The following is a 23,103-nucleotide window of genomic DNA, read 5'->3' on the forward strand; positions in this document are numbered from 1 at the left end:
ATTTAAATTACTCAATAAAAGAAAGCATAAGCAAGGACACAAACTGAACTTCAGGCGGAAAAGCTACAAATTACTATGAACTTGCAAGTGCTCGGGGAATATCATTTCCTTGAACTCTTCCTGAAGAATCTGTCATAGAAGGAGCTTCATATAACAAAAATAACTTGAGAAGCTTTGGCATAAGGACTAGAAGTAAGCATAACATATTTTTTTTCTATAGAATTAAGGCTAATGGTTGTAAGAATATAATGGCTGTGTACTCTAACAATATAAATAAGGTACAAGTATCAAAAACTGAGAAGTACAATAAACTCACTGGTCGTTTAATAGGTATTTATTCTGTTTACAAGGATACTACATCAGCAGTTGCTGGATGAGAGGCAGGAAAGAAGAACAAAGTGGTAAGCAGCTGGTTTCACTATTATAGCAGGAAACAATAGTCAGAGTCAATAGGCAAAACGAGGGAAGGGAGATGGATATTTTATAAAGATAATGTTAGTACAAAGGTAATCATTAAAACAAAAATATAAATCTTCCTAAATGCCAAAAGATATTTTTAAAACTTTTAAATTTACTTGTAGAGGAAGGAAGGGAAGAATTAGAACAACGTAATCAGAGATAAAGCTAGAATTCTTTGTTATTCCTTGCTTCAAAGATTTAATTTTATACATATATTACATAATTATAAAACAAGTTTAATTTACCAAAATACTAACTTTAAAAATAAAAGTATAAAAATTACCTAACTGAATAACCAGTGGGGGGCATAGCTACACAGAAGGGAACTAGTTCAAGTGACTTTAAAACATGGTAATTTGATTTTGCATCCCTGGTGGGATATGCCCTAAGGATTAAAAGTAAAACAAAACAACAACAGAACAAAAAATTATACTGGTTTTGGAAATCAATTGTTGGTAGACATGTTGATATTGTTATTCCAAGATTGTTGTGTGATTAGTATGGGATAAACAAATGAGAATTTTGTTGGTGTTATTAAAAACAGAGATTTTTCACAGTGAGAGAAAGGAGATACTAGTGTAACATGGATAAGGTTATGTAAAAGTCTTATAGTCTTGGATGTGAATTGGAAGTATCAATATGAACTCATGATTTACTTTTTTCAAAATATTTCCTAACTCTATCCTCCAAAATGTCTATAAACAAGGACAAGCCCAGTCAAAATGAGTGCCTCTAGCCCTCAGAATGTGGGCTCTAAATAGGATACCCCACTAAAAAGAACCAGGGATCCTTGGAGAAATTGCTGATTCCAGGTGTGGGATGTGAAATGTTCAAGATGAGCCTTGAACCCCTAATGAATTAATGAGCTAACTGGAACTGTTGTCAGAGTGTGGTCACTGGGCCAGCAGCACCAGGGTCACCTGGGAACTCGTTAGGAATGCAAATTCTCTATCTTTCCTCAGAACCACTGAATCAGAAACTCTGGGGGTGGGGCCCAGCAGTCTGGGTTTTAACAAGCCTTCCAGGTGATGCTGATGAATACTGAAGTTTGAAAACCACTAGCCTAGGGCAATGATTATCAATGGCTTTTAACATCAAAAAAGAGAAACAACCAGACATTATATTCCTTCTGACAAAAATACATATCACCAATCTAGGAAATAATACTTCCCTCCATCAAAAAAAAAAATTGAGTCTGAGTCAAATTAATCTCCAGTTGTAACTATCAAGTTATGAGATATAGAGAGGAACATAATGAACAACAATACAGGAATGCAATTAACAAAATCCAAACTGAGGGAAATTCTCTAGGTCAAATAACCTGGTTTTTCCAACAAAGAAATTGTGAAATATATATATATAGAGAGAGAGAGAGAGAGAGACAGAGAGACAGAGAGAGACAGAGAGGGGGACCTATAAATTAGAAGAGACCAATTATAATAATATATGCCTTACTTGATTCTGATGCAAATAAATAAATTGGAAAAAAAGAACATTTAGAGTACAACTAGATAATTTTGAACTCTAATCATGTTGAAGCTTTGTAGTTGATTTTTTTGAGGATGGTGATACTGTGCTTATGTTTTGGAGATACATACTGAAATATTTAGAGATGAACTCATATATTGTCCAGAAATCATTTAAAAAATAATCCTAGGGAAGGGGTGGGGAAGTGGATGAGGGCAAATAATCTGGCCATGAGTTGATGGAATTGATGATTGTTGAAACAGTGTGATGTTACCTAGGAGTTTATTAAAATAGTCTTTTTATTTTTGCATATTTGAATTTTTCAATAACGTACAGTTTTATATCAAGCATCATCTCTTCCCCAAAAATTCTTCCCTTAGCACCACTCTCAACCTGACTTGGATAACCTTTTGCTATGTTTCCCCATCACTGTATATAACTCCTTCTCTGCTGTGAGCAATTCCTTGTGGGGAGGTCTGGGCTTTGTTTGCCTTTATAACCCCAGGGGCTATACAGTGCCTGAACACAGCATCTTTTTCAGTTCAGGGTCCTCATGGGAAACAGAAAGCACACTCAAACAGAGTAATTGAAAGGGTTAATTAAAAGAATTATTTACAAGGATGTAATCAGGGTTAAGAGAAGCAACCAGGGTTGGAGAGAGCACCTGGGCCTGGTGACCGCAGGAGGCTATTAGTTCCTCTTGCCCAGTGGGCAAGGGGTAGGGAGATCCACCTGCAACCTAGTGAGAGCTGTAGCTGTGGCCTTTGTTAGAGGAACAGACCTAGAGCCCTTCGGGGGGGTTGCCGGGAAATAAATACCTCAAAGTAACTCCAGTATCTTGTTGGTACCTCCCATTAGCTGAATCCAAATCTGAGTGACAGCCTATTAACCAGTCACTGGGAAGAAGGGCAGAAAGTGGATCTGGAAGGTGAGATGCAATGTTACAGAGACAAGAGGCTTCTTAACAGATTTAGAAGGTTTCCAGTCACAATTCTCAAACTGTTTGCTGTATGTATGCACACACATGTATGTGAGTGTGTGTGTAGACGTGTGTGGGGGAAGGGACATTGGACAACACCTTTCTCAGATGGATTCTCTTGCTTTCAGTCCACAGAGCACAGATTTAGAAACAAATCAGATCACTGTGGCAGATTATTAAAATAGCTGCATTTTTCTATCAATTATTTGAAAGAATCTTTGTCTTTTCTGCCAGTTTCTCCTTTCTAATAAAGAAAATTTATTTGGATGCATACTGTATCACCTCCAGTAGTATTTTTAAGCAACATGCTAATATCAGAATATCAGTGTAAATACACCTGCAATTGTCAGTTAACCTCATGCTATTATTTTTAGACTGCCTGCGGCAGTGTATCAGTACTGTCAGATGGAAAAATAAAATGACACAGAGTAAGGCATTTTCACATTCTTTTCCACAAGCCAAGACACAAAATGGGCTCACTATCAACATGTGGTTTCTTACAGTTCAATATGAATATATCTTTAGCTCTTCAATAACTGCTGTGGAGTTGTATAATTTAACAAAATGTAAACACATGTTCCCCCAGGAATGATATGCTGCCAGGCAAGTAGATTTTTCCCCCTCAATCCTTCCTTGAAATAAATTAATTAAGCCTGAAGATTCCAGGGCACAATTCTGAAGTAAAATGGTTTTTTCTGAAGATCACAATGTTGCTTCTACTCCATCAGTTCAAGCTGATGGCCTTGTTAAAAATATTCATATCAAGAAGAGATTTTTTTTTCTTGTCCCAGATTCTCATGGAACCTTTATCTATGAATATCTACTAACACCTATGGGAACTAAAATGAATCTTATTTTGAAAAATATTATAAATCTCTATGCTTTGGACAATATCTGCAATCAAAGCGCTTTTATTTACCTGGTGGCAGGGACTTAAATTGTGGGTATTTAAGTTACAGTACCCGCTTTACAAATCCAAATATTGAAGCATTACTAAACACCACAATAGATGATAATAAAAAACATACTATCTTTCATATGCAAAGATGGTTAACCCTCTACCAGTAAGATACAGAACGTATATTCTTGTTCTAATAAAGGTGACGGATTTGTATTATATAGTAGTACACAGATACCTTGTTCTCCTTGAAACTAAAGAGAATTTATTTGTGTTATAAGTGACTATGGCTTTTTGAATCTTAGTTTTCTTATTTATAAAGTATTTATAATCACTTTTTCCCCTACAGAGCTGTTATGACAATCAAATAATATAATGTATGTGAAAGAACTTTATAATTTGCTTAGTGCCATATAAGGTAGTTCACTAGCCTCTGATTTAATTGTTTTGTCTGATCTATCAACATTGAGATTTGCCAACATAGGATTTCTAGTTCTAGTTCTGTTTTCATTTCCATTTGTCTTTCATTTATCCTCTTTCTAGTCTTCCCATTCTTCTTGATTTAAAATATTAATTCCCTATAAAAATCTCAAATCAAATACAATGGAGAAAATAGTTTAGCAAAATTCACCCTCTCTTACTACCTTTAAAAGTGAATCTATTTCTAGCCCAGCTTTAGGGATTGAAGCCAGAGAGACCACAAATAGAAAGTCAGGCCAAAAGACAGCCTCAGAATTGGGGACACAATGAGGCTGATGAGGTAAAAGGCCAGCCTAGAACAGCCTCATGTAGAGGCAGAGAGAGTGTGTCTCAAACAGATGTGAGCCTGCAGCACTGGGGGTTGAGAGACTCCAACACTATGCACACAGATGCCAGAAAGAGAAAAGCAAAGCCACCTCAGAATGTATGGGTTCACCTGTAATTTCTCTGGCCAATGGCAGCTTGTAAAGAATTATGACTCGCTAAATGCTTTATCAGGAAAAGCATTTGACTAATAGTAAGAACTAGGTTCCACTTTCTGTTTTGTTCCAAACTACCTCCATAACTAGTTTGAGCAAGTCATTTGACCTGTCTGGGCTTCAGGTCCTCCAACTGTGAAAAATCTAGATTATTTCTAAATTCTCTCCAAGCTCTAAAACACTACAGTAGTCATAAGTAATTTATTTCTATTTTCACTATGCAAAACAAGGTACACTTGCCAAAAAATTAAAATACATAAAATTAAGTGAAAAACAACCACAATCACTAAAATTTGTGGTTGATACGGTTTTTAGGTTTTCCCGTTCATTTGGGAAAATTCAAGGGTTCAATAAGAGTCAAATTAATGTCATTTTTACCTACCTCTTCAAGATGATCCCTTAACAGGAATCCTGACAAACAATAAGAGTTTCTGCCTGCAGCAGCCAATCAAAATGTATTATTAGAGGAAAAGTCCATGTAATCTCATGTCAATAAATCTTTGGTGTGTGGAATTTGTAATGCTTACCTATAGAGAAAATTATAATCCTTTGAATCTGAAAAATTATAATTAGAAACTCCTCCTGTGCCACATTCCAGAGTTCTTTCCAGTTTTGCAACACAGGCCACAGAAGAGGAAAGCACCAGTCCACTATGGAAGTGTCCTTCACTTAGTATAAAACTCTAACTTAGCCCTAAGCCTTTTCATCTGGAGAGGAACCTTCTCTTCCCCACAGCATCTCTTTTCACCTTTCTTATCCTCTTTCTTGGACCCACAAAAAATTATTATAAATATGAAAACTCTGATAAACTATTGAAGAGATAAGAGCAGATAACTTTTTTTTTGCTTTGTTTTGATGTTGTTGTTTTAATCCAGAAAAACATTGAGTTGAGTTAGTGAAACAGGAAGAAGAATGAATCTAACCTGATGAGGAGTGGGGGATGTTAAGCAAATGACTTGTTGTCCAATGGGAGTTAATAAATATTTTATGTCAATAAAATCAGGAGCAAGCAAGCTAATATATACACATGCATTTATTTAGCCATAAAATACTATATAAATACTATAATTATTATCATTATTTTAAGGAGAGAAAACAAATGGAAAGGAACCAAAAAATTACTTAAGAAAGAGATTCTTGTTAAGTGCTAGTGCTGCCCCCACCAAAAATGTGTACAGGGCTGGAAGGCAGTCCTTTGAGTTTCCTGTCTCCGTATGATGCTATAACTCTTGCTTTCTTTTGAGTTTCTTAATCTTCCCTTCCTCCACCCACATTGCATTGATGCCTAAATAACACCAGTCTCAGTTACATACTCAGTTCAATTTGGGGATCCACGGTTCATAGACAGACTCTTATAAACTCATTGAAAGAAGTTCATGTTTAATTGAAGATGCAAGAATCATTTAGAGGCACCTTCCTTTAGTGATTGCAAAGAAGCGGTGTTTTCAGCTCAGCATCTCAGGAGCTCTGTTGGAAAGCACAGACTTTAGACTCTCAAGATCCAGCTCCTAGTGTTCTCTGGGGCTAAGATGGCAAATGTGAGTGCATCAGCTTCTCTTTGACCCTCAACCATAGACCGTTCCACAGCTTTGTCCATCTATCTTGTGCGTAGGTAGCTTTGTCTACAAGAACACCGGTGAGAGGATGATAGGGAAGATCCACTGTCTCAACTGGCTAAAAGTCTAGAAAATCAAAAAGCACTTCCTAGAGATAGAGATCAAGCAGCATCACTTCCCTACGTGCAGGACAATTCACCCATTATCCAAGGAAAGACACATGAATCTCTATGCTGGTGCTTTGTCCACTGCTAGTCAGCCTACTATTTCTGGTGTTATTATCATTAAAACAAAAAATTAAAATGTTGAATGTTGGTCCCAGAAAACTCAGCCTTTAAGAATTTTCCTGCTCTGCAAGTAGCCTTCCTGCCATATCTGCAAGCAAAGGACTAAAGGGGCTCACAGGGCCCCAGAAAGCCCTTCCTAGTGTCATGGCCCATCTTTAAATGTTAAGAGCTATTCTGTAGAACTTGATGCTTCAAAAACATAGACGTCTTGTTCTTAATGCCCAGGTAGAACACAGGCCTGCCATTGCGAATACTTGATAATTTTCCCCAGTTTGAGGACTACAGGGACTGGGGAGATGGGGAAACAAAGGAGAGGAAACCTCTCAGAGTCACAACAACAAATTTATGCTCATCGGAGGAAAGACAGTTCCAACTGCCTGAGTTCACTGCTAGGCTCTGAATAGAATTACCTACATGTCAGTCAGTCAAGGTAGTTTAAAATACCTGTGCTCCTAAAGCCAGGGTGTCATTATAGATTTAGCACTACCAGCAGCATTCTCTTTGTCACACAATGAAGCAATATGGCTAATTAACGCTCACTAGGGAGCCTGAAATAACGATGCCTCTCTCTTCCTAGAGCCAATTACCCCAAATATTCAGAATACCTACTTACTATTTCACTGAAAGAAATGTCTGGGCCTTTTTTTTATTTAATTCAGGTATTATGTATCATGTAACGTCACATTATGTGATGTTGTGTCACAGCCTGACAGCTTACAACAAGGGATATGCTGAATATATTGGGTAGTTAATACCTGCCTGAAGTAACAAGACAACCAACTTTCCAAAGAAAGAAAGTCTGAGAAATATCTGCTATACCTCCTGGGATATCTGGAGGGAGTACATGTCTGATTCACTCAGTCAACCACTGTGTGTCACTGTTGCTTCTTGTAAAGACACATGAAAGAGTATTTGTCTGCAGAGATGGCACACCCATCTGCACATAAACTATAGATGGGTTTGTACAGAATCCTTAATGAATACTCATTCATAAAGATTCTACTTTTTTCAACACTGTTTAAATGATCTCAGCCATGCAGGAATTAAGTATCGAGAGGCAGGGTAATTATAATTGAAAGGGTATGTATGGGCTTGGGACTGAGCAAACAAGTTGAGAACCTGAAATATGACCTTTCTTCATTTATTCATCTATTTATTCAGGAAATATTTATTGCATTCCTATTCTCTAAAGGTATCCTATTAAGGGAACATGGAATATGCTCCAGTTCCATTTTCTTTGCTGTTCCTGAGCAAGTTAAGCATGATCCTACCTCACGGACTTTGCACTGGCTGATACTACTACCTGGGATGCATTTTTTCCAAGATAACTTCATGACTAACTGCCTTACCATCTTTAAAGTTTCCCAAATGTCAACGTCTGAATGAGGCCTTCCCTGGCCGACCTATTTAAATTCCTATCCCCTTTTCCTTCCAGCTCCCTGGTTCTATTTTTCCCCCATGGAAGAAGAAATTTAGACAGCATTGTCAGAAAAATCCTCTTTGAATAGGCAACACGGAAGCAGAAAGATAAATGATGAAAGACAGCACAGAGAGGAATGGAAAAAAGAGATGGCTCACTTTTCTCCTCTGTAAACCGGGGATAAATACCACCTAACTGGTAAGGAGAGGATTAAATGAGATAACGTATGTGAAGTGCCTAGAATGTACTTTCTAAGCATTCTAATTATGCCATTTCCCTATTCAAAACTTTCAGTGGCTTCCCATTTTCTTCTGAAAAAAAATTAAACTTTCAGATCAATACAAGATGTTCCATTACCCCATTTCCCAGCCCCAGTTTCTCTTTCAAGCCTCTTCCTTTCATCACCAACTTCCTCAGCTTCCATCAACACATACACACTCTCTCTTCCAACATGCCGTATTTATTTAACTCCGTATATAACCCAAGCGCCAATGTCCTCTTTACACATTTCCATTGGTTGTCCCTACCTGGAATAGACAGTGTCCTGTCTATTCCAGGACAAGCCTTCTCTTAACATTCCCAACATGTTCTTAACATGTCCCATGTACCCTCTGCCCTTCTCTATTGTGGTACCTATTATATAATATTAAAATTGTCACTTTTATTGTCCTTTCTCCAAATTATACTGTAAGATGATTGAGGGTAGAGCTGTATCTTATCTTTCTAGTTCTCAGTATAGAGCCTGGGACACAGCAGACCCACAATACATACATTTGAATTAGCAACTGAATCCATCCAATGGGTCAGCAATAGATAAGTGCTTGACACATAGTTTCTTCATAATAAATGTTGGCAACTGTCCCTCATTCTCAACTGATTTATTTAAGTTTAAATGTGAATATTCAATTTGACTGTCTCAATGTACATTGGTTGCATGAATCTGTACTTACAATTATATCAAATTATATATCATTTAATAAAATATTTTGTTTAATGGTGCAACAAATATACTTTAAGATGTATTATAAGCAGAAGACTGATTTTACTTGGGAAAGAAGTAGGCATAAGGTCATAGATGAGAAATGTAAGATCACTGCCTTCAGTGAACTTATAAGCCACTAAAGAAGACAGAGATATGTGAACAACTCATCAACTATAGTTTCGGACAAAATGCATCATCATAACAGTGCATATAAGAAAAAAAACTGTTGACAGGATTACAAAGAAATGGAAAATAAGAAAAAGGAAAGGATGGACCTTTAGGAAGGATGGACATTAAGGAAATGTTATGGCGGTGAGGCTGGAGTGTTAGGCACATTCAATGGGTACAGGGTCTGGATGCACGCAACACAGAGTTAAAAAGGTAGATGAGGGGCTTCCCTGGTGGCGCAGTGGTTGAGAATCTGCCTGCCAATGCGGGGGACCCGGGTTCGGGCCCTGGTCTGGGAGGATCCCATATGCCGCGGAGCGACTGGGCCCATGAGCCACAGCTGCTGAGCCTGCGCGTCTGGGGCCCGTGCTCCGCAACGGGAGAGGCCGCGACGGTGAGAGGCCCGCGCACCGCGATGAAGAGTGGTCCCCGCTCGCCGCAGCTGGAGAGGGCCCTCGCACAGAAGCGAAGACCCAACACAGCCATAAATAAAATAAATTAAAAAAAAAAAGGTAGATGAGGACTAGACTGGAGAATAAGGAATAGGAGAGCTCACTGGGATGTTTATGCCAATATCCCAATGCTAAGAAGTTTGGAGTTTATTTTGCAGGCACATAGGATTTCCTATCAATATGGTGATGGGATCTAAGAATGTGTGCCAACATGTACAGAACAGTTGAGGTTGAGGTTAGAGAAGAGAAAGTGGGAAAAAATGGCATTTATAATGGTTATTATAAAGTGTAAAAAAAAACATGGGGAAGCAATAAATTAGAGCACAACGGCGATGTATAGAAAATACTCACCGCAGAGGCAGATCTGAGTCTATCTGGCAAGTGACTGGTGGGATCAACAATAATCCATTATCCTGGAAAAAGAAATGCATGAAGTGTAATTTAGGAAGCAGTGGGGAGGGGCATATTCACTAATTATTATGCAGTCTTGAACATGACTGGTTGGGTGCAAAGGGACATTAGGTGTTCAGGAGACATCCATATAAAGGTCAAACAGAGCAGGTAGTTAGTTACGAACTAGGTTGAGATTTAATAAAAAGAATTATATTTTTGCTAATATAAGTAAAGCTACAAGAAACATTTACATGAAGATAGTTTTTTCTCTTTCTCTTTTGAATTATTTCCTTAGGACAAGTTTCTACAACTATACCACTTGTCTGTTACTAAGGCCTCTCCCAGTCTTCTTATCCTTTCACTTCAAGCCAGCAATATATTCTACTTCAGGGATTCTTCAGAAACCTTGACATTTGTTTTGCTTTCAGTTTTGTTCCAACATCCCAAAATACCACATTCTTTATGACAGCCCCCAATAATATACAGCAATCACTTTAATAATTCTATGACACTTTCTCAAGACAAGATCTCAGTGGTTCAGCCAGTGCTTTGAGAACAGTTTCTAAGTCACTGTGATGATTTTGTTCCCAAAACCTCATTAACGTAAGCCAACTCTGTCCAAGGGTAGTAAGAGTGAACCATAATGAAACACTTGATTTCTTGGACTAAATCCATAGCACTACTATGCTATTAACATATAAAGATATGAATTACCAAGAATCAAGTTTAGATGTGGGATTTCCAAGTCTGCATATTTCTGTTGACAACATAATATAAGTGTAGAAACCATAAATAGTATTTTTGCCTTTCACAAACCCTGGTACATCCAACAAACATATCTCTGGGTCTTCCTCTAGTTGCTGTAAACGCAGCCCCTCACATTCTAAGGGGATAATCAGTAAATATAGAAGGTAATTCCTATTTTCATTGGCTACACTGAAAAATCTGGGACAGACATATCCATCCTTAGTATTGACTCTGATGAAGGTTTCAGACATGATGGATTCAATAAAAACCCCAAGCAAACTGTGTTAAGTGCCTTACCTCTGCATGTTAAATCAATCTGTTAAGAAATTATATTCTATATCATTTGAGTTTCTTTCTTCTTGGTTCATCAGAATTGCACCTTTTTTATTGTCTGATAAAATTTGCTTTTGCAAAGCTTTCTAATTATTTCTTTTAAAAAGACTAAATAAGAAATTATATTTTTCCCAGAATAAATGAAAGGATTCACTTTAGTTCAAAATTCCAAATCCAAAACATTTGGAGAGATTTTACAAAGTGGCACAGCATGTTCTATTGGCCTTACAGGAACAAGATGATCCAGGGAGAAGAAACAACTCAGATATCACCATCAGCATTTCTTGACCACGGAAGGCAATATGTGAGATCATCCTGTCACACCCCCAAAAAACTCCTTGGGTCTTTTTGTCATCTCTTGTCTTACCTACATATAAGAGTCATTTGAGTGCTTGCTCACCATGTGATGGCCACCATGCTCAAAAACGAAAATATAAAGTTAAGACACAGGTCATTTCATCAGGGGTTAATAGATAACTTTGCCCGTGTGCCCTCTTATTTGTCTTCCTAGCCACCACTTCTCTTCCTTCAATATTCAGGTCAAATGTCACCTCCTCTGTGAAGCCTTATCTAATGCTTCTCCTCTCTGCCCAGGAGAAGTAGCACCTGCCTCTTAGCTCCTCCATAACTCTATCCATAAATGAATTAACTTATTCTGCTGCTTTTTAATGTGTTTGTTTATATTAGTAAAGCTCCTGTGTAAGGACTATGCCTTACTTATTACAGATAGGAAATAACAAATGGAAATTGGGAGGGAGGCAACATCCATTACAGCATAGAAATGAAAAGCTCAGACTACAGTGCTAGACTGCTTGGGTTCAAATTCAATCTATGCAACTTACCAACTATGTGACCTTGATTTATACCTGAATTGGTTACTTAATCTCTGTGTATTAGTTTTCTTAGCTGTAAAATGGAGAATATGGTAATATTGACCTCATATATTTCTTGGCAACTTAAAAGACACAACTCTATAGAATGAAAGTAGGGGAAGAGAGCTTGGTTTAATTAACTTTTCTATCCCCTGCATTAATCATTAAGAGAGTCTACTCTCTAAACATTGCAAGAAAATTAGCTCAATGTGAGGTTTCTATCAAGTATTTTTGTGTACTATAGATATACATTTCACAGTAGATTAATAATCTGTTACTTCTATCAAAGAACCAAGTTGCACTGAAATATTTTAAATGATGTATATATTTGTATATTTATATATATTACAATTAGCAAGTTTGATTTTATAGTCAGAGAGAAGTCATTTAAAAAATAAACTGATATATGTATATGTATGTTTATTTATTATAGGAAAATAAGAAAAAAGCAAACATAACCTATAATTCTTTAACCCACAGTCCTTCAAAACCTGTTATTAAAAATTTTATGACTTTGTTCTGTTCATACTTTGGTTTATAATTCAGTTTTATTGGATAGATTTTTCATGTAACATACTTACTGAAAATTTTCCCAAGTTACTAAATATTATTTGAAAACAGAATTATTCCTCTATATTTATTTAATTATCCCCTCATTATTTGATATTTAGGCAATAATTTTTTGACCAATATCTTGGTACACATGTATTTTCCATATATTATATAACACATTTCATAGCATTTTCATATCTTAAACTTACAATGATCCTGGGAAATAGGTCAAATGTTACAATCTTTATAGGAGAGGAAACAAAGGATTATGTTTTAAGTGATTTTCTTAGCAAGTGTATGGTGAAATCAAGACCATAAGCTAAGCTTTCTGACTCCGTTTAGTGCCCTTTCCACTATTTCATTTCATTTGTAAAAATGAAGTTACAAAGCTATTATCAGAATAAAATGAACTATGGGGTGGTGTGTGTGTGTGTGTGTGTGTGTGTGTGTGTGCTGATAGGTATGTGCTTTTCTACTCACACACTCTTTCATGATCCCCTTTGTAATCAATGGCAAATATATGTGATATGCTCCCAAGGAACCAGATCCCCCATCTTGTGCTCAAATTAGCACTGGGCTCTTATCCATTGAGCTAATCAGCCAATTTCTGCAATAGAAATTAAATAGATATCGGCAACATTAAAGCCCCACTGAGGGGCAGAGAAGGGAAATCTCCAGTGGACAGAAATCTGAGAGGCATAAGGTGGTCCACTTTGCCTGGCAAGAGCTATGACCAGAGGTAGGGATCTACATTGATTTCTGGTCCATAGCTATCAGTTTGCCTGGATAAGCCAGGACTGAAAGGAACAAGGTTAGAGCACTGATGATGGAAGTACCATAAGGCCAAGATTTTGCTCACTGCTGTAACCCATGTGTTAAGAATAGTTTGATACATTATATACCCTCAAAAAGATTGTTGAATGAAGATATCAAGGCATTTAGGAGAGACAGAAGGATGTAACTCTCAGAATTGGCCTAGAATTTAAGAATATTTGTGTTCCTGTGAATTGTCATCCAAGGAATTCAAAGGAGAAAGGGTCCTTTAGTGAGAATGTATCAAACCTTTCTCTCAATCAGCTTTTCTCCGTAACTTCTCAGGACTGGTCCAAAGCACCCATGGACAAACTGGCCATGGTGGCAGGGCTTGACGTTATTTACACATTCAACCATTAGGATTTACCCTGTCTTCCAATAGCAGAAATTGATGCTAAGCTCCCACTATGGCACCAGTTCCTACTAATTGATAACACTGGATTCATCCCCCAAAGAGTGGATAGAAATTACTTCTCACTAGAAGAGAACAGAAAGGATGTGTCTTTCCTGCCTGACCTGCATCTACAAGCCCACATTCATAGTCTTATTTTATGCCATATTTGTCATCACAATATCCTCTTATTGTAATCAAAGAAGTCACTATGCAGAAAAAGAAAGTGAAGCAGTGGATTGAGACCCATGGGATTCACTGATGTACCCCATCATTTGGAAGCAGCTGGACTTATAGAATTGTGGAATTGGCCTTTACAGACTTAACTGTGGCACCAACTGGAGGATGACAACTTGCAAGCTTGACACTGACCTGTATGATGTGAAATGTGCTCTAAATCTGCAATTATACATGATGCCATTTCTCCCATAACCAGAATGCATGTACTTGGAAGCCAAGAGGTAGAAGTAGGTTTGTGATTTCTCTCACTATTATACCTTATAATTCACTTGGAAAATTTTTGCTTCCCATCATTGCAACTTTGGGCTTTGCTGGTTTTGAGGTATTAGTTTCTAAGAGAAGAATGCTTCCACCAAGGAGACATATGAAAATGAACTGAAAGTTGATGGCCATTTTCATTTCCTATTGTCACTGAACCAACAGGAAAAAAGTAGGTTAATATATTGACCAGGGTATTTGATCTTAACCCACAAGGGGAAATAAGATAGATAATGGGTCAAGGAAGCTTGTATCTATATCCAAGGGGTTATTTAGGGGTGCCCCTAACACTTTCATGTCCAATAGTAAAATTGATTAGAAGCCTGGAGCAATACTGGTAGGACAACCAAGGAATCATATCCCTTCAAGAATTAAGAGTGGAGTCATCCTTCATTCAGTAAAGTAAAAAACCAGCTGAAGTGCTGAAGGAAAATGGATTATTTAAGGCATAGTAGTGGAAGGAAGTTCTAAATATTAATTATGGTCTTGTGACTAGTTGAAGTAATAGATTTCATTAGCTATCTTTTTTCTTTATTTTATGTACATTTATGTATATTAACCTATTTAATTTTTTCTTTTATACCCTTATGCTTTTTATATCACACCTATAAATTTATACTTTATTCATTAGTTTATAGAATATCAAGGTAGGATTGTGATTGAACAAAAAGGGAAATGAGTATCACTCAGAGATGTAGTCACAATTAATGGGACAGAGGTTTCCCTTTGAGTGAGAAGTGCTGTTTCACTTATCCAACAGATAGTTGGATTTGTGTGGGGTCATGCTGGTTTTTTATTATTATTTGTTAATATTTATGTACATTGAGTAAGGGAATGATTATGTTCCATATTGTGACTTCACACTCAGCATTCATTCCAATACCCTTCCAATATACCTCCCTCTGCTTCAGCGGCTAGAAAGCTAAAAACTACATTTCCAAGACTCCCTTGAAGCTAGAGTTCTGAATGTGAAATTGATTCCCATTAATGACATGCACTTGCATGAGTTTTGGAAACTGGAAGTTAAAAAGAACAGCTTTGGGCTTCCCTGATGGCGCAGTGGTTGAGAATCTGCCTGCTAATGCAGGGGACACGGGTTCGAGCCCTGGTCTGGGAAGATCCCACATGCCACGGAGCAGCTGGGCCCGTGAGCCACAACTACTGAGCCTGCGCGTCTGGAGCCTGTGCTCCGCAACAAGAGAGGCCGCGACAGTGAGAGGCCCGCGCACCGCGATGAAGAGTGGCCCCCGCTTGCCGCAACTAGAGAAAGCCCTCGCACGAACCGAAGACCCAACACAGCCAAAAATAAAAAATAATAAATAAATAAATAAAGTAGCTATAAAATTTAAAAAAAAAAAAAAAAAGAACAGCTTTGCTGATATTTTGGTTGTTGCAATGAAACAAGGTTATAAAGATGTTAGCTGTATTTATAGAAGTGTTCTGATGCCTGGCTCCTCGTAAGCATTAAGACACACTTGTGTTGGCAGTAGTATCATGGTTACTGGACCACAGCTATGGCACTGGATTCCTGAACACAGTTCCCATGATTTCCTCTTGATTCCCAACACCCATGATTGCAGCCTAGGTAGTGGCATGTCATTTCAGCATCTTATTCCAGAAATTATTCTTGGATGGTCAACATAGAGTCTGCTTCTCTCGTACTTTCAATAATTTTATTGAAAAGTTTTAATTCCCCATATTAGAACATTTTTGCTTAAACTAGCTGGAGCAGGTTTTGGTTGTTGCAGCTGAATCCTAATGGAACCTAACATGCAATCAGCAGAGGGAAAATCTCTGTCTTATATGCAAACAATGTTAACTTTGTTATATTTTGAAGCCAAAAACAGGAGAAAACACGGTCTTTCAGGTTATCTTCTTTCAAACCCAACTTCTAGTCCTACCCTAATAATCTCCAACAGTGGCACCACCATTATTCTAGTCACCCAATTTAACATCTTGACATCACCCTTGAATCCTTTCTTTATTTCCTTCATCTAAATCAGTCAGCATATCTTGTTGAGTCTTCCTTTGAAAACATCCATTATCTTTACTCCTCTGGTCCAAATACTCTTCACTTCACATCTTATTCCTATTATCACCTTCTAACTGGCTGCCTTGTCTCCATTATTCCCACACCAAGAAAACAAAGGCAAAAACAGTTGGAAACTCTTGGTTAAAAGTAGAAAATTTATTATTCATATTTTCCTCCAATCCCTTTCCAAATCGCACAAAAATTAGTGTAAAAGGATTTTTAAAACATAAACCCCAAGAACAAAGATGCTGGGTTAAAGGCAATAACAGCAAAATGTTGAAAGCTAGAAAAGAAATAGAAGAATGGTAAATGACACAGAAGACATAAAAAAGCTGAATTCTTAATCAGAAGTAGGGAAGCCAAAAAGCAACCTACAGAACTCTCAAAACATTCAGAATTCCACAGTACAATGTTCCTCCGGAAATGGATTGAAGGTGGAGCCAAAAATATAGAATTAATTAAAAATTTGGCTAAGAAAAAATGAAGTGTCTAGATCTCTTCTATCACTCCGTACAGCTGGGCCACTGCCCTCCCTAATCTTGCAAGAGGACTAAAGGTGTGTTTTTGAAAAAAAACAGCTAATTATCATTGACTGAGATTTTCAGGTATATCATACTGAAACTGGGAAGATTAAGACAGTGTATATCCTGAAGGTTGAGACTCCCACCTTTGTCAGATCTGAGAATGTGGTCAGCCAGACTTACACACATAAAGCATGAGATTTAAAGGGACTTCTTTTCTAAAGCTCAGAGGAAAGCTTTAGAAAAGTAATCAGTTCAGGTGTTACCTATTAAGCAACCCAGCCAGATGATCCTAAAGATCCAGAGGATATGCCTGCCCTATGAGCTCAGACTTCCCCCTGAAATTTTGTATTTCTTCTTCTTAAATCTGAGTGAACTACTAAGACATTTTTTTTTAAGCCTCTAATGGAAAAGCTGGAGACCAAGGATCACAGGTAACAGAAACTTGGAGAAAAAGAGAATTTCACAACTGCCATTTATATATAATCAGATAGATAAGAAAAGATGTTACAGCTACAAAACAAGGAAAGGATGTTGTCTTAAAAAGGAAGTTTGAGAGTAAATAAAAGCTTTTGGAAATTAAAAGCAAGAGAGCAAAAATGGAAAAAAAAAATTGGAAGGATCAAAGATAAAACCACAGGAATCTCTCAGAAAGAAGAGAAAAAGGACAAAACATCTAAAATAGGCGTAAAAAATAAGAAAATTAGAGGAACATTCAAAATAACAAAAAGACCCAAGAAGAGAGAAAATAGGAGGAGGAAGTCATCAAATACATAATTGCAGCATTTTTTCCAGAACTAAAGTACATGTGATTTCAACATAAATGGTCTACCGAGAGCCCAGCACAGTGTATGAAAACAGACCCACACTAGGGCATATCTCTGTGAAAATTCAAAACATCAGAACATACAGAAAATCTTAGAGAGGAAAAATTGGTTTCAAATAACTACATTGGAAGGATAGGAAGACAGGAAGTGGTTGCCTGAAAAGCAGGACATAGCAATATAAGCATGTTATGTAGAGCTAGGTAAACAAAAAGAATCTGAAGTTAAAAGTATGAACAAGTATGATTTTTTTCCAAGAAGCAGAATAGAAGAAAGAGGGCTAGAGGATTACTGTTTTTCATAAGAAGCCCTGTAGAATGTTTGCCACTTTAAACTATGTCAATGTGTAATTTTGATGAAATAAAAAACTGAATTAGGAAAAATCGAGAGGGAAAGAGAGAGAAAGAGAGCCCAAACAAAATCCTCTTGCACTTTATCCTGCATAATTCTTTTGTTAAAATGCCACTTGCAGCATTTTGTTCCCTATTTTCCAGCTTTCCAAAACTCCCGTTTAGAATCCCTTTGCTAATATTTAAAGTCTCTGAAAATATGATTCCATAGCTCTTTTTCTGCAGTCTAAATCTTCTGTTCTAGTCAAAGTGGTCTTCTTATTTAACCCTTAAATATAAGAAGGTATGCATCGTTCATTATTCTCTCATCACAACATGGGTAGCCTTCTCATGTTTCTCTTTCCTACTGACACCCAACACACATGATTAGCTCTCTTCTTTGAATTCCTCTGAATTTATAATTTAATGTGATTTATTATATTAGTATTAGCATGTATTAGTTCTGCTCATGACTGCCAAGTAGATATATACTCCTGTGTCCAAACAGGATTTGAAACCATACCAACTATAAATCCCAAAGCACTGTTCATTAATCAGAAACAAAATGAAAGAATGAATGAATATATACATAAATGCAAGAAGCTAATAAATAGTAAGTAAATATTCAACTCAAACCTGAATTTAAAAACATGACATACCTTTTCAGCTTTAAAGAAAGAACATGTTACCCACAAATTGCTACTTCCCAGGGTTTTTCTCTGAACTAAGAAGACATTCTTAAGGATTTATAAACACTCTCATTTTAAGGACTGTATAGACTTAAGAAATGAGGAATCAGCATTCAATTGAAACTTCTGGAATCATCGTGACCACAATAATGAACCACAAAAATCTTATGAATCTTATGACCATGGGTAATTTTTACAGTATTTTCTAAATATTTTTTTCCTGGAATAAAATTTTCAATTGAGAAATAATTTCAAATGCCATAACAAGTCATTTTTTAGCTGAGAAGAAAAATAGATGCATCTGATATTATAAGTGAAGCAAGAGGCTGACAATTCCCAATCATCAGAGTGTGCACCAAAGTGTCTTCTGGGGGGGTCACTTGCCAGAGAGAATAATGGTTCACTTGGACTTGGTGACAAGCTGGTATCCTTTCTTTTATTATTCTCTTCCTTTGCCAAACCACAAATATCCAGGCTCAATCACATTTGTAGTCTTAGCCAATGATTATACACTCCCACCCACAACAAACATACAAAAAAGTTAAAACATCATCCCTTCTTATGCTTTGAAATTACAAAAAACTCTCAACTGTATTTTCTGTCGTCTCTAATTTGTTTTATTTAAACATGAGGGTAAAAATTAGGCTCTTGTATTTTAATCAACAAAACTGACTCCAAATAAAACTCAGATTATTTAACAAGGATAGTGGATTATAAGTCACCAAAATTGGCAGGAACTAGAGTCAATGGGTGTGAAGGACACATAAAAAAAATTAAAGCAGAATGATGAGAATGTCCAGTAAGCTGAGGAAGGTAACCGGCCTGAGCCACACACCTTCGAGCCTAGAAGGCTGTGCCTGGTGCAGGTGTGGTGCCCCTCAGAGACCTGTTCCCTGTCAACCACTGTCCCTCTGGAGTCCCCTGTGAAAGTCATGTAAACTCAAGACTCAAATTCTTTACTTAAAGTATAAATGTGATTATTTAAGAAATAATAACTACCATTTATGCTGTCTACTTCTGTTTACTAAAAACTTTTCTAAGTGATAAATATTTTACCTTGTCGAATTCTTAAAGCAAACCTGTGAGTTATTCCACTTTGCAAACAAGGAAAATGAGGCTCAGAAAAGTTCAACCATTTCCCCAAATTTACACAGATATCAAGTGGAGGAGGCAGAAATTCCACTTGGCTCCCTTTAATCTCAATCTGAGTTATAAGCATAGATAGGAAAGTGTGTTTTGAAAAGCCTTTGAACACAATATTGTATTTTATTCTCAAAAACACACAACAACATTTGGGGTAGGATAAGCAGAATTTTTAAAGCCATTTTATTAATAACTCAAAGAGATTGTGATTTGCCTAAAGACAATTGTTAACTGAATTAAGATGACACCTCACCCTATTTAACTTCTAGTTAAAAATCACTGCATCAAAAGTGCTCACCACCAGAGACTGGAGATTACCTAATTCAACATTCTCATTACAAACAGGTAAGGACTGGCCTGAAATCCAGCCAACTTCCCAGCAGTTCAGGGCTCACTCCTCTGCAGAGGGCACTGCCTGTTTTACACACACACACACACACACACTTACACACACACACACACACACACACACCCCATGTGTTCCTGCATGCTCTGATAGTGCTAACATTCAGGATCTTTTGACTAATAGGGAAATATTTCTCTTTTTAAGCTCAGAGGAGGAAATAGCACGACCATTTCTCTTTTTAAATTTCCACTGTGCACAGTACAGTGAAGAGAATCTGACAGAGATTGACAGTGAAGTACCACTATGATGACACGGATCTGTCACGGGTGAGATCAGAAAAGAGCCCAAGATATAAATATTCAGAATTTTCTGCTTCAAGCTGGTGCTTCTAACATGCCACTGCTGAGAGAGCCACCCCTTCTCCCAGCCGTGGGCCCCTCCCGCCAGTCCCCAGTGCTACTACCATAGTATAGCTTTCATTCTGAATATCCAAAGCAAAAGATTTGTACGATGTTTAACATTTTTGCTGAGCCAATTAGAAAAAAAGAAAGTGGAAGTTAGAGAAAGAAGAAGGAAAGTGGAACTTTTTGCTCACGATAACAACAAAACCACATACTACTTTCGGCCAATACACTATTTTCACAGTCAATTTAGGGATCATGGAATTAGCTACTGAGATACAGCAACCCCTGAGGTGAAACTCAGCAGTCCCAACAGCCAAACAGCTCAAAAAGTTAACTTAAGGTGGGAAAAAAGAATAAATGCTTAAGTCAGCCCAAACTGCCAAAGTAGTGGCACGTCAGAATTTCAATTCAGTCAGAGAAATCATAAAGTCTTAGACCTGGAAGAAATTTTAGGAAACAACTCCAATCTCTATGTTATCCACAGAGGGAAACCAAGGCTGACAGAGATGAAATGCTTGGCCCAAGAATCACAGAGAAAGTGTCAAATCCAGAAATAGAACCCAGGTTTTCACATCCCACTAGAACTAATATGTCACAGTAAAGTAAACTTGGGAATAGTTAGGACCCATTGCTCAGTCCTTTTATGCTGACACTAAGGAGAGAGACTACCATGCCTCCACCTGGAGTCTCTTACTACATAATGAGAAACAGGCTCTTCTGAGCCAGGCCGGGGGCCTGAGTTTTTAGGAGGATGTGGGACGCTTCATTTCTTAAGGTCTTGAGATCACAGGGGCCAGAAGGGCTAACAATGAGGCACCTGAACAGGACAGGGAGTGGACACAACTGCAGAAAATATTTCTTGCCCTCCTGAGATTCCAGCACTATTAGGAATATGGTGATGACCACAAGAGCCGCCTCACAAGCTTAGAGAGCTACTAGTAGAAGAGAACAATGAATACATAAGCCAGGAACTATGCTGAGTACTTTCATGTTGCTTCCTTGTTTAAACTTTACAACATCTCTGAGAGGTAGGGATGATGATCTCTGTTTGTAGTGAACACTGTATGTTGCCTACCTCTTCTTGTACCTTCTTAACAAAACCATGACTTTTTTTTTCATCTCTCAGTACTCACAAAAATTTTCCCACAGTGAAAACTCCAGGTTCAAACATTCTAGAAACAAATCATTCAAATCTTATAAAAACTGTTCCATAGAAAATAAAAAATAAAGAGATACCCACTAATATCAATATATTTATGAAGCTAGCATAGCCTTGATACCAAAGCCTAACATTGACAGCTAGAAAAAGAAAGGCTATTATAAACAAAGGTGAAAAATCCTAAACTAAATAAATTCAGCAATGTAGAAAAAGACTAGTCTCATGACCAGACTGAATTACCACAAGATAATTCTAATCTTAAGCAAGGTTAGTGGACTTCCCTGGTGGCGCAGTGGTTAAGAGTCCACCTGCCAATGCAGGGGACACGGGTTCGAGCCCTGGTCTGGGAAGATCTCACACGCCGCGGAGCAGCTAAGCCCATGCGCCACAACTACTGAGCCTGCGTGCCACAACTACTGAAGCCCACATACCTAGAGCCTGTGCTCTGCAATAAGAGAAGCCACCACGAGAAGCCTGCACACTGCAACAAAGAGTAGCCCCCCACTTGCTGCAACTAGAGAAAAGCCCACGCACAGCAACAAAGACCCAACACAGCCAAAAATAAATAAATAGATAAATAAATAAGCAAGGTTAGTTTAAGATGAGAAAACAATTAATTAATCTATTAAAATTAACATTAACTAATGAACTATGAAAAGATGTAATTTTTAAATAGAGGCAAAGAAATCACAGAATTCAACATTAAATCTTGATTTAAAACAAAACTCTCTTAGCAACACAGAAATAGAAGAGGATTTTCTTTCTATCCAAAAAAAAAGTCATTTAAAATGTTGGTATATTGAAATTTATTCTTTTGATATTCAAAACAAGGAAATGATGTTCTCTAGGTCAAAAACTTGAGATCCTAGCCAATGCAGGTTGGCAAGAAAAAAGGTATAAGGATTGAAAAATAGATATAATTATTGTTATCAAAAATGATATGACTGTGTACCCCCAAATATAAAAGAATTTATGATAAAATGTTAAAACATATGAGAAAATGTTTAGCAAATTTGCTGAATATAAAATTATTAATTGAAAAATATATTTCATTTCTATGTACCAGGCAGAAACAGAAAGTCAAAATTTTAAGGAAGTTATTATTTAGGGTACCACCAAATATATGAAATGCATAGAAATAAATCTAACAAAAGATGCTTAAGACAATTCTGGAGAAAATTACAAAACATTATGGAAAAACATGTAGCTCTAAATATATGAACAGATATACCACATTCATGAATTGAAAGACAGTATTGTAAGGATGTCAATTTGTACAAAGCTGATGTATAAATTCAATGTCCTGTTGATAATACCACAACACTTTTTGGAGAAATCTAATGTTAAACCTAAAGTATACATCAAATATCAAAGAGCCAAGAAAAGCCCAGATACCCTTGAAGAAATAGAACAAGGCAGAAGGACTTTCC

General features: G+C 37.1%; 2 long non-coding RNA genes across 6 annotated transcripts in view; one reads left to right on the top strand and one right to left on the bottom strand.

Annotated features, from left to right (window-relative positions):
* LOC309625496 overlaps positions 1–23,103 on the bottom strand; it is a 764,549-nt gene that overhangs the window by 388,282 nt on the left and 353,164 nt on the right. For all 5 annotated transcript variants that reach the window (XR_014242525.1, XR_014242526.1, XR_014242527.1 and 2 more), the window contains exon 2: positions 9,979–10,040. This is a non-coding gene — a long non-coding RNA (uncharacterized lncRNA). The remainder of the gene's footprint in view (positions 1–9,978; positions 10,041–23,103) is intronic.
* LOC309625526 lies at positions 1,832–15,570 on the top strand. The gene is made up of 2 exons (XR_014242565.1): positions 1,832–9,388; positions 9,688–15,570. It is a non-coding gene; the product is annotated as an uncharacterized lncRNA (long non-coding RNA).

Source organism: Balaenoptera borealis, assembly GCF_965194805.1.
Source record: "Balaenoptera borealis genome assembly, chromosome: 3".
Taxonomy (NCBI): domain Eukaryota; kingdom Metazoa; phylum Chordata; class Mammalia; order Artiodactyla; family Balaenopteridae; genus Balaenoptera; species Balaenoptera borealis.